We start from the raw sequence: 16,650 nt of genomic DNA on the forward strand, positions 1-16,650 counted from the left end.
TATCAGAAAGAAAACCAATAGCTCAAGCTTCTATCATTCAAACAGACTCTGGTTAATATTAAGGAACTTATTTCCACTACAACTGCTATAGCACTGCCAATCACAAGAATTCCAAAATTATTTAAAGGTATCATATTGTCCGCAGTTGTTTAAAGTACATACTCACAGTTTCTTCATTCCTGGAGCCTGTGTGAGTAGAAACTCAAAGCTGCGATTCTTACACACCAACAGCTGGAGCCTAAACTAAACCATGAAATATCATAAGACTCCCAATACTAAAAAGTGTTAACAAATCTAAGTTAAATCAATGTTGGCTCATGAATAAGCCAGAGATTTTACTAAATTGAGATTTAAAACTTCCAAAAATGAATATAGAGCTATACACAGGAAAAAAAAAAAAAAAACTGTCACAAAGGGCTAGTAGCACTGTAATAAATAACACCCCCCCCAATACTCAGTTTTCCCTCATTCCAGTCTTTAGGAAGCAAAGCATAGATTACTAAGGTTCTTTACTATGTTTTGCACAAAGTACCTTCTCATGAAGCAAACCATTCTTGTACCAAAATGTGAGAAAGATATTTGTATGACAGAAAGCAGATCAGCTAACAGTTTGTTATTCCCCTAAATGCTACTGTACAAAGCAAGAACCAGGTTAAGATAGTACCATCGATAAACCTTTAGGCAACTATCCCAGAGATGGAGATCTTGCCATTATTCCTGGTTCAGTCACCCAGCAGGGTGAATGATTCTGGGCAAGTCATTTCAGTCACTCCCTATCTGTAAAACAGGGACATCAAATTTATTTCCTTTGCTTTGACACTTTCTGATAAGAAGTTCAAAAGCTAAATCTTACCTAGCATGACAGTACAAAAGAATTACAGTACCAATGTATACCTCTTATGCACGAGGTTATTCATCCCTAGAGTAATATAATCTTAACAGCACTTTTTTTTCCCCAAATCATTATTTCTAATTAGATCATCTGCTAGCTGGTGGGTCCAGTTATGATGCGTATGAGTTGAACAATAAACGGAGGTCAAATATCAAATGAAACACATGCTGTAGAGATAATTTATTATCACTGCAGATAGGTGTGGACTAGATGTGCTAAAAACCCTAAGGTGGTCTCTTTCCAAGTATTGAAAACAGCAAGTATCACAACAGACACCTTCTGTGTCTTTTACCTAGGTAAGAACAGAGGGAGATTTCCACCTACCATTGAAAACACAAAGAAAAACCTTTTATTATTAAAAAAAACCCCAACCAACCCACAACTGACTTAAAGGCACACTCCTGATACCACAAAGGTATTTTCATGGCAAGTCTTCCACCAAGAAAGCAGGCAGTCATTCACCAGGAATGAAGAATTCTGCCACCATCAACCTTCATGATATTGGAATCAGAAATGCAATGCAAATCAGTATTAGTAAATACTGAAGCGTTCCCCTCCACTGCTCATTTTTTGTCTCTGGTACAGCACTGAGCATGGAATTTCTAGTCACCAATAGAATTCCTTCCCTTTCTCTCTCATCCAGTATGCAACAGCTCTTATCTCCTGGGCCATAATATGTCAAATACTTCTACATAATTAAAGCCACACTGATTCACTGGCTAAGAATATCACAGGGATAAGTTTCTTTTTAAAGCTGCCTTATCTCTAATCAAGAGTTGTATTCCAGTAACACAAGATCTTGTGCCTAAAGGACATTTTTTTTTAATACACACACACACATATAAAAAGAACATTCCTTTCTCCTCCACAACCCAGCAATAACAAGAAAATATCATTATACTCTGATTTCCCTTTGTAGTGCTAAATCAGAGACTATGAAGGATGGCAACTAAGGTAGGCAAAATGCACATTTTCGTTAAGCATTGAAACTATAATTCATATTCCTCCCTTGATATAAACCTTTATTGCAGTACCAAACAGAACCTTTCCATATTTCATTCATTTCTGGTTCATTCATCTCTGAGATTTGTTATTATGATGGGGTTTATTTAGGAAAGAAAATAAAAATCTGTAGAGGTCAAAAATACATGAACAAATTGGTGACAAGGCTTATATCTTGTAAGGTTATTTTATATTTTAATGTACTGTTAACACTTCATTCCTTTTAAATGCAAATCTGTTAAGGGTAAATTTAAATATCAAGGCAAGCAATTCTGGTAGCATGGCAACAACATGCTATGCTGCATAGCAAGAATTTGGAACCGAGGCAAGTCTTTGCTTCTTTCCCATACTGGATCAGTTTATGAGTAGAAATATTTGTGTTCTTTGTGTAACTGCCTTTATAACTATTCCTACATGAGTAGTTGTAGTTGTCTATGAAACTCAAGACAGCACAGCAACCCTGTGAAACCTGGTAGCAGTCACCATGGCCATCCTTAATAGATAGAAAAGCTACAGATTAGAATAAAACATTAAGAGGAAAAAAAAAAAAATGATATGCTTAATAACACTGTTTAATACAAGACTTCATTCCCAGGAGAGAGATTTGGTGTGGTTTTGAGGAGTATAGCAGCTCTGAAGCAATCTTGCTTCTGAACGAGAAACAAGCAATCCCATCTCTCTGCACTCTCCCTGATGTGTTGAAAAGGCATCTCCCTTGGCTTTTAGAGTATGAGTTCTGAGGCCTATTTTAGGATTTGACTAAGCCAAAAGGGTGCATTTGCCCTTGCACTGAAACTGTATTTTTGTGGTAGCTGGTATCAGTGATTCTATAAAGCAACATAAATTGCTTGATGTAATTTCACTCTTGGTGATGGGGGGGGTGGGGGGAGGAGGGGCGGAGAATTAAAATCCTATGTCATTCCAGAACAGAATCTGGTCTAACACTCGTTCTCTTCAGTTGCTCCAGTAACCAGGCACTCAGGAATATATTACCATTTTGCTGGGGCGGGAAAAGACAAAGTTAACTAGCACTTCTGACACTCCCTATAAAGAAGGCTAACCAGTGAAGTACACCAGACGATCTTCCGATTTTGAAGGGCACAGTGGGTGACAGCAAGTCCAGCCAAGTACCTTTGTTTCTGTCTAGTGCATGAAAGCAGTAAATATGTGGAGGGCTGCGTGGGAATCTTATTTTCTTTATTATTCTTTCTCTCACATAAAGATCAGCTATTTCACTGAACCTGAACACTGAATGCCAAACACAGCTACTCCTTCTGGGAGGTTCTTATAATAATGTTTAGATAGATGCTGTCCTTGTGGAGCTTGGGCTTCTCACCCTATGTTACAGCTTGTATAGAAGAGAAAAAAGTGCTGTTTAGAAATAGTTGTCTAAATGCTTTTGGAACAATTGAGCACCAAAAAAAGACAGACATAGAGCCTGAATTTTTTGCTCCTTGGTAGTTGTTTACCCTGGTTTGATACAGACAACACACTGATGACTTCATAGTCTTGTGTTTCATACATTTTGAGGCAGGTATCAACTTCATTTTGGAATTACAGCTAATGTTTCATACAGGCTCCCTACTTCTATCTAAACATTCATTCTTTTGGAGCCTACACTTCAAAAATTCCTGTCACTTCCTCTTCCTCCCCAGGGAGTTTTCATATACAGACATACCACTATCACGACCACCAGCGCAGATGTTGTCTTGTTTCCCCTCCTCCTTCTTTCCTTCCTTCCTCCCATGTTCTTCTGCTTTCTGATATGCTAATTTTATTTCTCTAATCAGTTTAGAACTCCTAAAGTAACTCAGCACTTACAGGTCTACAGGTCTCTCCCTTATGCAGAAGATGAGCTTTCTCCAAGTTTTATTACCATAACCACTTCAAAAGTATCTGCCCTGTCACAATTGCTTTCTGACAACAGAAGTTGGTTCCACCTGGCTTTTGATGCACTTTGTTTCTTCCTTAGAAGAAATGCTGCAATGACTTAATTTTCCCTGTGATTAAGGATTTCTGGGTGCTACAGGGTCACTTTGCATGAGACCAGTGGTCTTTTGCATGGCAGGATGCCTAAGGACTCCCTTCCAGAGGCCCTTAAGAGATCTGTCCATGTGATTATCCCAAAGATTGACACAGTATGTTTGTGGAGAATTAAGGTGACATTGTCATTGCTGTCTGTTGCTAGTTTGTAGTGCAACTAAGGTTTACATTAACTGTTAGAACCCCAAGACATGAAAGGTCTACTCCATTTATTCCTACACTTCCTTCTTCAGCAGCTTATACAGAGGAGCAGACCACAGTGATCCCAGGGGATCATTCTGATATCATTCCTAAAACCTCAACTGAAAGAAGCTCTTTCTGTGGACTCAGACTTTTAACACAGTGAGGTGGAATGATGAAAGTCTATACACAAGAATATGAATTCTCCATCTCTGTTTATCTGCTAAAATATGAATTTTCTGTTCAATTTTTATTGGAATTACTATCTCAGTAAATCCCGAGAAGAACCCTGCAATGTCATGCTAAGATAATCATTTGGCTGTCACTCACAACAAATTCAAAGTGGAACAAGTGGAAAGCAGAGATGACTCTTCTACAGTCACTGCAAGAAAAATACCTTACTGGAGAAAATGAAAACAAAGCCAAAAAGCCCTACATTCCCATGTTAAACAACGTCACTTGGCATTCTGGACTACAGTGGTCAAGCATCTACATATGCACACCCACCAGAACAGTGTCGCTACTCATGGTTAGTTGTTACAAAACTATTACATTGGGTTGTGAGCTGTTTGTTTGTTTGTTTGTGTAAGAAGACGTTGCTATACTCGTGACAGTTTTCTTTACGGAAAGGGTGGTCAGGCATTGGAACAGGCTGCCCAGAGAGGTGGTGGAGTCACCATCCCTGGAGGCGTTTAAAAAACGGGTAGATGTGGCACTTCGGGATATGGTTTAGTCTGGTCTACCCTTGATTAGTCTAGAGTGGGCTTGGTAGTGTAGGTTAATGGTTGGACTGGATGATCTTAAAGGTCTTTTCCAACCTAGATGATTCTATGATTCTATGATTCTAAGTAACTTGCCACATTACAAAATCTTAGCTAAATCTAACCACTGTACTCAGGTGAAAGAATGTCACTAAATTCTTCAAGGATTAGATGCTGTGAACTCTTAACACACAAAGGTAGATGATGTATAAAAAAAAAAACTTGCAAGGACAGGCCTCTCATAGAAATGTTTTAGGAATAAAACCAGCAGATTTCACTCTGAAAATCATCAGCTTTACAGAACAACTGACTTGGGGAGAGGAGCTTCTGCAAAGGTTGTACTTGACAAGTGCGTCTGTGAGGGAGATCTCTCAGAAAGTAAAAGGAAAGACAGAAGTCTGGAAATATGGTAGCTGGTGACAGGCTCACAAATAGTCCTAACATCAATGTACAAAATGAAGTTCAAAAACTACTTCATTCAATTAATAGAATGGAAATATTCAACCTGTCTTTTAAGTAATAAACTAATGTTATTCCTATGTGGCTGAACCTTCATTACTAAGTCTGTACCTAGAAGGGCTATTTTCTGAAGGAAGCATCATCTTAATAGTTCAAAACAGACAACTATCCCAAGATACTCCTCCGTGCAGCTCCCACTGGTAGTCCAGGTGAGTATCAGCAGATGTCTGCATTGCAGAAATACTGCTATTTGAAAACCCTTATCTAGACTCCAAACCTCACACTGGTTATAATTGACATATTTCCCATTCCAAGACTTCTTGTACACCTTTTTGCCAACTTTCCTTTCCTCTTCATTTAATTTTATTTCAAAAGAAAATGATCCCTTCATGCACAAGTATACTTCAGAGTATGCATCTCTAGCAGTATGTCATGCAACCTTATCATCTGAGAACAATGACACCTCTTTCTTGTCATCCCTACCTACAGGGCTTCTAGTTCTCCCTCTTTTGCTTAGGTGGAAGGACCTATTAATCCCAGAGTTTTCCATACCAGTCTCTGCTCAGCTTTAACTTACTCCTCTTGAAGTGCAAGTCACCTTCCTCTGCTGCAGCAGGTGAATGAAGACAGTAAGTACTGCAACAAAAAAGGAAAGGAATATCATGTACTCAAATGACAGTGCATTTACCTACCAGCATCAGAAACAAACACTTCATTCTGTATGTGTTTTTACCAGTTGTACAAGGTATTTCTTCTAGAAAATAGTATCATTAGCCAAGAAGAGATTAAGTTCAGACAAAACGGAGAATTGAAATGAAGGCCATCTTCTCATGGATGCCATGATAAAGCCTTAGTGCTGCATGTTCAGCTCCCGCAGGCAGCACAAGCCTAAAGCACTGAACACTTCAAGAAACACATGGTGCTTTCTTGAGCTGCTTTTCACACAGCTCTCAAGGCAAAATGGGTCCTCAGGAAAAAAAAAAAATCTTACATTTTAATGCTCTCTCCAGTAGACTAAAAGCATTTGCAAGTATCCAAAGTACTTATAATGAACATTTGACTCAGCAATTGCATGTGTTGCGGAGTGTCTAAAACTAGTGAATTCTGATTCTGCTTTCAGCTCTCCCTCATAACTTGTGAAGAGCATGTGACTGCATCAGTGCTTTATTTTCTCCAGCTATAAGAACTACCATTATGTCTCTTGCACTAATGTTGCAAGGCTTTAATTGCCTCACAGGAGTGCCAAAAGATACTACGTAGAAAGGCTGTTGCTTGCAAGAAGTATGTTCTTCCTTTTGTTTATATCTACATTAAAATAAAAATATTTCAAGCAAATATTTCTTCCTTGGGAGGCTTATAGTAAGCTATGTAGTAAACTGTACTAATAGTAATGTGCTATTACACAGGTAGTAGAGGCCAGTGTATCACACTGATATTATACTCCATCTTTGCTGAGATGCATGGATTAGCCCTAGAATGGAAGCTCCAGTTTTTTCTAAAAAAATTCTGACTTCTGGAAACGTGTGCTTTTTGTATCATGTACGAATAGGCACAAGCATACAACTGTTCATAGGATCATCGAACAATTCAGGTTGGAAAGAATGCTGGATGTCTCTTGTCCAACATCCTGCTCAAACCAGGGTCATCAATGAGGCCTGATCAGGTTGCTCAGGGCATTATCCAGTCTGATCTTAAAAACCTCCAAGGACTTAGACCACACAACCTCTGTGGGCTACCTGTTCCCATGTATGATTGTCCTTGTGGGGCAAAAGATTTTGTTTATCCAGTCTGAACCTCTAGTTTCAACATATGCCTATTGTCTCTCATTCTCTGGCACATACCACTGTGATGAGTCTGGCTCCACTTCCCTGAAGACGTCCGTGTAAGTACTAGAAGGGTGCTGTTAGGTCCCCCCAAAGCCTCCCCTTCTGCAGGCTGCGCAAGCCGCACTCCCTCACCCTCTCCTCACAGAGCCTGGCCTCCAACCCCAAGCACTTTGGTGGCCTCTGCAGAACTCCATTTCATCAATATCTTCCCTGTACCAGGGGGTGCCAAAACTGGATGCGGTCTACTAAATGAGTAGAGGGGTATAATTACTTCCCTTGATCTACTGGCTGCATTCCTGTTCATACAGACCAGGACGTTCCTGGCTATCTTTGTTGCCAGGGTACATGGCTGGTGCATGTGCAGCTTGCTGTCCAGCAGGACCTCTGGGCCTTCTTGGCAAGGCTGCTCCCCAGCCTCTATCATTGCAATGGCTTAAAGCATGAAAGCATTGCCTTGTTTATTTAAACACAGATTACAAGGGAAATGGATATAAAACATCTGCAAAAGCACCTAAAACTTGATGTGTTCAAAGGTTACAACCAAGATTTTGCTCTGGACAAAACCAGGATTTTCCCTATTTCTCTCTGTGAGCTGGTAGCCTGGAACAGATCACTTCCTGCTAGATTTCCCTACCTTCAACACAGGAATATAAACTGGAAGAGGTTTACGCCATGGTATTTTCACAAATTATTTCTTAGCAAATGTTCTTATCAGAACAGCTGGAGACATGGTAAAATTATGCTTCTTGAAGTGGTTCCTCATGTTCACAGCGTTAAGCAAAGGTCACTTTTTAAAGACCTAGCTCTTGTTTAAATTCATGTCCAGTCTCCAACCTGAACTGGCATTAACCAAGTAACTCGAGATTCTTCCTTAGAATCCTAAGTCTTTGACCAAAAGAGCTGAGCAGCTATGGCCTCTTCAAGAATACTTTTCCTTTACGATCAGAGGATCAAGTGGAAGCAATAATGCAGCTGCTGATTAGAGGCAACACTGCATTTTTAAAAATAGCTTTAGATATTTCCAAGTGCAGATAAGAGCTAAACTATCTGAGAATTTAGGTTTAGGAAGCCTGACAATCAAGGTTTACAAGGACAAGTCTGGAGCCTGAAATCCTGAGCCCAAAGTGGAATAAGGACCGTGGCTTCCCCTTTAGCAGTTTAGTACCCATAGAACAACATACGGAACGAAAACCTCTTTCATCCTTGACTGTCCCATATGGAGGAGAAGCTGGACTATACAATGATAAATTGCAATCTTATGCTTTAACATAAACTTCAATCTTATGCTTTTCAACGCACAGATAACCAGCACATACTGTATTTTTACTTAAGTGGCAATAAAGAATTACACTAAAATTCCCCCTTTTAAAATTACCTTATGTTGAAATGCTATTGCTGACACACAACCACATAAAACTACGAGAGCAGTTGTTTCTGTTTTTCAGTTCTGCTGGTTAAGTAATGAGGGATTCTTGGGTAACAGGAATAATACATGAAATACCTTTTCTGCAAATGGATTTCCCAGCCCCTCCTGGAAGATTATAGGGTGGCCTTGACCAGGTAATACAACTGAAACAATACTTGCATTTTTTACCCAAACTGGTCACAGTAATTTAAGACTTTTCTTAAACATCACTGCAATGCATGTTATCTCTGTACAATGAACATTGTATGATCTCGTCTTTATTTAAATTTATTTTCTTGCATGCCCTCACTAGCATGCAACAACCATCAAAATGACATTGAGCACACAAAGTATGTAAATCTGAAAGCACAGTTGAGGCAAAATAAGCCAGTCTTTGCCTTTCCAAGACGCAGCTCCAAACGCAGCATTCCCTTCCTCTCCCCCACCCCCATCCCTTTTGTTATTGCAATACAAAGCCCCCCCACGTATTCAAAACACTGTTCAAAAAGGGGAAAACGGACCATGCTATAACGCCTCATGCTGTTTATCCCAACAAAAATCAAATATTCGTAATTGAGCAGCTTTTTTCCTCCAGACCTCATGATGAAGGGAACGGGAAAAGAGTGGATCAAAAGCTCTGATCCATTTGCTACACTGGAGGCACGAAATCAGAAACAAATACAAACTCTTAGCGGTGCTGTATTACATGAGGGCTCCTCTCGCATTTCTTCTGACTCCATGAAGACAAACAGACTCTTAAACCTCCCGCCCTCCCACAAAACACAGCCATTATGCATACGTTGCATTGCCGGTCCCCGCATTACCGAAAGCAGACGGTAAGGCACAGCTGAGGCGAGGCGGCGGGGATGGCGGCTGAGCCGGAGCGCACGCAGCCCTCCCGCGCGGGAGCTGATCGCGAGCCGGCAGCGCGAGGCACCCGCTGTCCCCAACGGCAGCCCGGCTCTGGGGAGACGTTGCCAGCTCTCCAGCGGCTGACAGGAGGCGGCGGCGCGGATCCTCCGCCGCCGCCTCCCCGCCACAGCGGGCAGAAGAGCGGCTCCGTGCCAGCGGGGGCATGTGGGCGTGCGGCAGCCCCCCTGCGCCGGAGCCCCCCGCCGCCGCGCAGCGACCACACCGGCGGCGACGCCATGCCGCAGGGGCTCCCCTTCGCCCCGGCTCCCCGTCCCCTTGCGGGTAGCTCGGTTGCCTGGGGATGAGGATGTGGCGGGGGCAGGTGCTCGCGCGGCGGGCAGCCCCCAGCCCCGATTCCGAGGGGAGCAACACTCGCGCGGGGGGGGTGGGGGGGCGGCTGCGGCGCCCCCTCAGCGCCCGCCCGGCCCCGCGGGCTCCCCGCACCCCTGAGGCGACCCGCAGGGATGCTGCCGCCCCACCCCCGGCGGAGCCGCCGGTCCCCGCGACGACACCGGCCGCCGGTCCCCCGCCCTGCGCCCCAGCTCCTTACCCCTGCTGGCAGCGGCGGGGCCGGTCCCCACCCCGCGCCGCGGCGGGGACACGGGGGCAGCTGCAGCCGCTCTTTTGTGTGCCTGCCTCAGCGCCACACACCGAGACGGCTGGTGGGCCCGGGAAGCTGCGTGAGAGAATACCGCCGACCGCCCGGGAACCTGCATGGCGCATAGCCCGGTCGCCGCGGCGCCTCAGGGAGGCCGGGCCGGTGCGGCGGGGCGGCCCGGAGTCCCCCTCCTCTCCTCAGCATCGCCTCAGCCCGCCCGCTCCGGCCCGCTGCCCCCACCGCTCGGTTGCCCCCGGCCCTGCCTGCCAGCCTTCGTGCCCCGAAGCGCGGGCGTCGCTCTCCGCTCACAGGGTCCTGCTCGGCCTGCTCCCAGCGAGGCTGGAAGAGGTAATGGCAGAATTCCCTGCGCTGCCTCACAGAGGGCAGGTGAGGTGATGCCGTGTTTGTACGCCCCTGAGTTTCTCACAAAATGGCACAAAAAGTGGGTGTCTTGGTGATAGGGACTAACCTGTCAAATATGCTCTTCCACAGATAGCGACGGCTGGAGGCCCAGCTCTGAACCAGCTTCAGACGTGCCTGTGGAGGAGCTTGCCCCAACCTGGGCACTGAGGAGAGCCGGCTGCAGGGCACATCACCCCTGCACCCCCAGCCTGCAGGATGGAGCAACTCCTTCAGGAGCCCCTCAAGCAGCAGCGGTAGACAGGTATGTTTGCTGGAGGCCTCCAGTCCTGCTGTAACATGTGGCAAGGCCACCCTGCACCGGCAGTCCGTGCACCTAGGGACCCTGCCATAGCATATGTTGTTTTCTGTGAGTCTTCCATACCATTTTTCTGTGAAGTGCATTCCTGAATGCTAGCTGTGTAATCCTGCTAGTTAATGACCTCAGGTTTCCCTGTTGCTTGAGGTGCTCCAGTGAAACAAAAATCAAATTAAACACCAAAAGTTTGAACATTACAGCAGGGGACATCACTGGATTTAGTCACAATCCATCGTATGGCCAGATTTATAAGATCAAATCATGATTTTTATGCCCTTGTGCAGATAATATAGATCCCCCCATAAAGATTAAAAATGGAAGATGTGATCTGTAGTATTTAAAAGCTCACTGAAGTGGGTTTCTCCAAGAACATTTCTTACAGTGAATGATAAACATAGCTAGTTGCTCCGGCCTTTTGTTAGAAACTACTAGATCTTTCTACTGCAGCTAGGTGATGGTGATTACCTTGTATATAAACGAACATCTGTGAGATCAAGTGCTCTTAGGCAATTATGACAGGACTTGCTCATAAGTATGAAAATTTGAGACTTAAAGCTATTCTTGAGTGTAAAAAGTAACCTTTCTCATGATAGCAAAAGTGAAACGCTGTCTTAATGTAATTATATTGCATTCCAATCAGGTAGGTATCAATGTTCACTATAATAGCTGTGCGTCCAACTTGGTGTGCTTTTGTTTGCCCTGGGGTAACTATACCAGTTGCTTAGCTCCAGGTCAAATTCCATGTACATGCAAAGGCCCTTCATGGAAACACCATTTTGTGGGGTTTTTATTCTTGTTTTTTGTTTAGTTGTTAAGATTTCTGTTAAGATTCACAAACTACAGAGTAGCCATTTACTACTAAGAGGCTATTTTCTATCATGGTTTTCTATGGTGACTTTTCTCATCTGCCCCTTTCTATATCCTAATTACTTGACCAATTTTGGTTCTCTTGTGAAGAGAACCTGAACATTACATAAACTGTAATGCATGTATGTTTTACACAGAACTACAGGAAGTTATATATAATCTGTAGATGGGTTTAAACATTTGGCAAATCATGTTTTAATTCATATTATTCTCAAAATTGTTGACTTGATGAAATAGCCTCATGTATATAAAGAAGTTTTCGCTTCCTCAATCAATACACCAAAAGCAGTATTCCCAGCTTGATAGGGCAGGTATGTGTTTTCTTTTTGAAGTTACTGCAGCTGCAACTATTGTACTACAACTGACCTCTCAAAGACTGCAGGGGTCCCAAAGGGAGTGGGATACATTTTTTAACTTCTTAAATTTAAGTTCCTAACAAACATTCTCCTTCCACCTGACTTTGGAGACAGTGACTCAGACAGATGGTTATTATAGAAAATTACATACCAAAATGGAAGGTAAAAATAAGGTGCATAATATCGGTCCAATAATGCACCTCTCTGCTGCTTTTCTATTTCTGGAAACAATCTTTTCCATACAAGCCAGCCACAGATGCAGAAGTAGGATATTCCCCTTATTTAATGCAATGCAAACTGTACATCATCACATATGCCTTCAGAGTACCCACAGCTACTAGTTACTTCAGGACTTTTTTTTTAAATCATGGTTTAAACCTACCTTTATTACTGAAAAAATGCAATGTTAAAAATAAGTAAAAATCTTCATTAAAGATCTATTTTATAGAAGATTTTAGTACCTATTTGCTATTTTTATGTTAACAAAGCGTAACAGTTAAAAGATAACGTTAGATTACACTTTAGATTACACCTAGAAAAGTCATGAAGTGCTTCAAAACATATCATGACTTCAAAATGTTTGAGGGAACTCTTCCCCACTTGTGAATCTATGCTATAAACTTTGCAGCTAATAATGCTGTTTAAAAATATGCAAGACAGTGCAGATGAACATGAAACTAGATAGATGACATCATTTATAGATATTTAAGGATTATACCATCCCAGGAGGCAAACCTCTCTCCTTCACAGTAAGATAAATAGACGTTTCATAAAATGTTCAAACTGCTTTGAAAATGCTTATCAAAGGTGACAGATTTTGCATTCCTAAGAAGGCGAGGTCTTCCATTTTAAAATGTCAGCACTGGGCCAGTTAATTTATATATTGTTGTTAGTTTTCATTTCCTTATTAATCTTATATGCTTCAGTGTTCCAAGTTTAAACTGTCAGTTACCTTTTTGTGTCTGGTGCTACCCAGCACCCTTATGAGAAGCACCAGGGCTACCATTTTAGGGATTTCTTCTGTTTCACAGTCTAATAATTTGTCCAACATGACAGCTGCTTTGGTAAAAGAATTGAGTGTTTATTCAAACAATTAGCTCTAACTTTTCATTAAGGGTTCTTGATTCCAACAAACCCAAGTCAGATCACTACAGGAAGAATTTCTTATAGGAGAGAATCAAATGAAGCACCAAGGAAATGATTCAGAGCACCTACTCTAAGTACCTCAGCTAGATATTGTAAACATTTCCGTGTTTCCCGGTCTTTCTATGAGACTTCCTTGGTCACACCAACTTCCATTCATCTATCTTAGCAATAAAGACCAAATCCAAGGACTGTCCTTAACATTAGACAGCAATGCTTCTGCATGTGCATTAAGAAAGTAAACTCTAGTCTCAGCATTAAACACAGAAGCATTATCCACCCAGGAGGTGGTCTGCAGAAGCCAGTGCCATCTTCAGTTCCTCTTGTAATTCATTCACAGCTTTCTAAATTTTCAGGGTGTTAACTGTATTAAGCACTGTAGCTGTGGCATCATGATAGTGTACATTCTTCCAAAACTTGTGATAAATTGGGTAAATATGGTAATAATGAAAGCAATTGAATTCAGAATGAAATACCCAGTGGTTTTGGTTTTTTTTTTAATTCAGGTGAATTAATTGCAGTATAAGCATGATGAGAGCAGACTTTTTGCAAAACTGTTAAGGTTAGCTTTTAAAAGGCATGTAGTTAGTTCTTTTCTCAGCTTTTTGAGTTTGCTTCTAGGTTTGTCTCATCATATGGAATGGGATTCATTCTGCAGCCTGTTCTCCTCTTCCCACCTAGGAGAGACTTGCGAGTTGCATAGAGGAAATAAAAAAAGATATTTTGCATTATTTAATTATGAGCCCTTTAGCTGCCTGAGTAATGTTGATGGGGTCCAGAAAAATGTGTCTTGTCTCCCTTAGGCAGCATAAAATGCTTGAGCTCAGAGGGGAAAAAAGGCACGTGGAGAGACTGGAACAGGGAACTTGCATTTGACAAATGACCCAAGTGTGACAAAATTTACTGACAAAATATTAACACCTATCTTCTGAAAAGCTTGACATTATCAGAAAAGAAGGTTTCACTGTACCTTTTGAGAAAAAAGAAAACCAGATACCCATTGTCAAAGCCTAATTCCCTTCTGAGCTCATCAGGCTCCAGTTACCTGAATCACTGTTGTTCTTTCCAGAAGTTGTACACTGGTGCAACAGGGTATATCATTAAGTGTCCCTCCACTGGAAGAAAGAAATCACAGTTCTCTGTTGTTCCAGTTTCCATCCCTGAATTTCCAGTTTTTCTTGATGTTATTTCCCTTTTATAATCATGGCAGTGACAAAGCTCATATATCTAACCCCCTCGCCCCAAACCCTTAGAAAGTCAGAACAAAGAATGGCTTGTGAAGGCTCTCTGGTTTAAGGTGAAGGACTGTAAGTTTGTTAGCAGTATAGGCACTGATACTGTTCCCACTGAGGTCTGTGCAAGTTAGGCTTATGAACAGGAAACTTCTCTCAATGCATCTTAGTTGTCTTCAGATTCTTCAGCTGTCCAGCTCTCTTAGCTATTCCAAGTCTAGAGCTCCAGAGGTGGAAATTCTCATATCTTGTAACACATACCCAGACAAGTAAGGGGGTCTGATCCCACCAAATGGTAAGAGCTTGTAATAAGCACACCCCAGTTTGGGGTATTGACTAATTTTACAGACCTAAGCTATCTCTTTTTTTTTCTTTTTTCTTTTTTTTTTTTTTTTGGTTAATGTCTTTACTTCCACCTTAGGAGGAGTCAGATAAAATGTATAAACTGTGAGTGAGATAAGAGCATGACTTAGTTATGATGAACAAAATACATCAGCTGACTTAGTGCTAGGCAACCCCACTGCAGTCAGTCAGGAAAATTGCTGGTTACTAGCTAAAAGCGTTACAAGTCTCTTTCTGCTAATAAGATGGGGAGCACAATGAGGCAAGTGGAGTAAGTATTGTTTACTCAGTATCTCCACTCCCTAGTCCTATATCAAGCTACTACTATGAGTGTATTGATAGATGTCATACACAAAATTCCATCTCCTTCAGACAGGACAAATAAATGGAGTATGAGCCTAGGGAGGCCTGCCCTGTTTCCTGTTGCACCAAACTAAGGGTATTAGGTTCAAAGACTTCTGTTCAGTTATCTTGACATGTAACCAGCGAGGATTCTAGTCTTGACATTCCTGTGCTAGTTTTGCAGAAAAGATGCCTCCCGGTCTTTGAAAGACCAGAAAGACAAAAGCAGCTTTGCTAATAGAATGTCTCCCAGAATGGCAGAATCCTATTTCGGGAATATCAAATCATCCTGCTTTTCCATCATGACCCTCAGGATTTCTGATTTCAAACAATTTATAATTTAGATCACAAACTACCCTCTAAACAGTGATGTGATGAAATGCCAAGAAACCTGCGGAAGACTGTATTTTTCTTAAAATATGACAGAAGGACTATTTAGAGTACAAAACTCTCTCATTTAAAAAAAAGGCATGGCTTTGCAGAGGTTTTTTTGAAGTAAAATTCATGAGGAAGCATCAATGCCTTTAAAGCCCTGTTTAAATCTCAGGTCAACATCATACTTGTGTTTTGTTGTAGCAAACATGACATAGAACACAAATAATTAAATTTCTATTAAGTAAAAATTCTCCTACACTAAAATGAACTTACTTCATGTCAAGCTGAAACTATTCATTGCATATGCAGCAATGTAGGAAAATACAAAATTCAGATTGTGGTTTAACTAGGAAAAAATATGACTTTTAAGGATTAAGAAAACTAGGGAGAGAAACAGCAAGTCTTCAATTTCTACAGCTGACATGTCAAAACAAACCTATAAAAGAAAGTATCAGGACAAACACTGCTTGCTTAAGGTACACCAATAAAGCAAAGCCTGTCCATGAATAAGTCAACAAACTGTGACTGCAGTCTATCAGAAATGTAAGTATGCTGGCGTGCTCCCTGAAGTTAAAGACAAGTTTACATAACCAAGACTTAGACGGCTTGTGTTTTCCACTGATTTTGTAAGTGCTGTTGCATAGGAAAACAATATTTATTAAATAAGTGAAAAGATTAATCGCTATTTGTTCAGGTCTCTCCCAGATATCTTCCTATGGATAAAGCTTGAAAAACAAATACTCAATACCTGAAAAAAATAAAAAGTGACAAGTACGTTACAGTCTGAAATACATTTCAGGTACTTTTCTTGCACTTCCTGCATATCCGGAGTTCATAAAACAACTAAATGATTATTTATGCATGGTAACTTTCTTGGCAGTAATTGTTATGCCAAGGAAAACTTATTTACTGATTGCAGACACCCATGCAGTAACATAAGGATTTTTTTATTGCATGAACCAATCAATCAGCATGAAGCACAGACGGTGAATGGTGAAAACAGAGAATACAATGTTCCTTTTTCTTTTATTTCTAAACGGAATATCTAAGCTTTATTGTTGTCACTGAGAAGTGGGTCTCTGCTCTGAAATGTAGAACAAAATAATGTGGGATGACCTAGAAACTGTACCATTTCTGTGGCTACAGAGGTAAAACCATGCTGCAAACATGAGGCAACAGAACATACATTACTATGTT

Source organism: Pelecanus crispus, chromosome 7 (genome assembly GCF_030463565.1).
Source record: "Pelecanus crispus isolate bPelCri1 chromosome 7, bPelCri1.pri, whole genome shotgun sequence".
In the NCBI taxonomy this organism is placed as follows: Eukaryota; Metazoa; Chordata; class Aves; order Pelecaniformes; family Pelecanidae; genus Pelecanus; species Pelecanus crispus.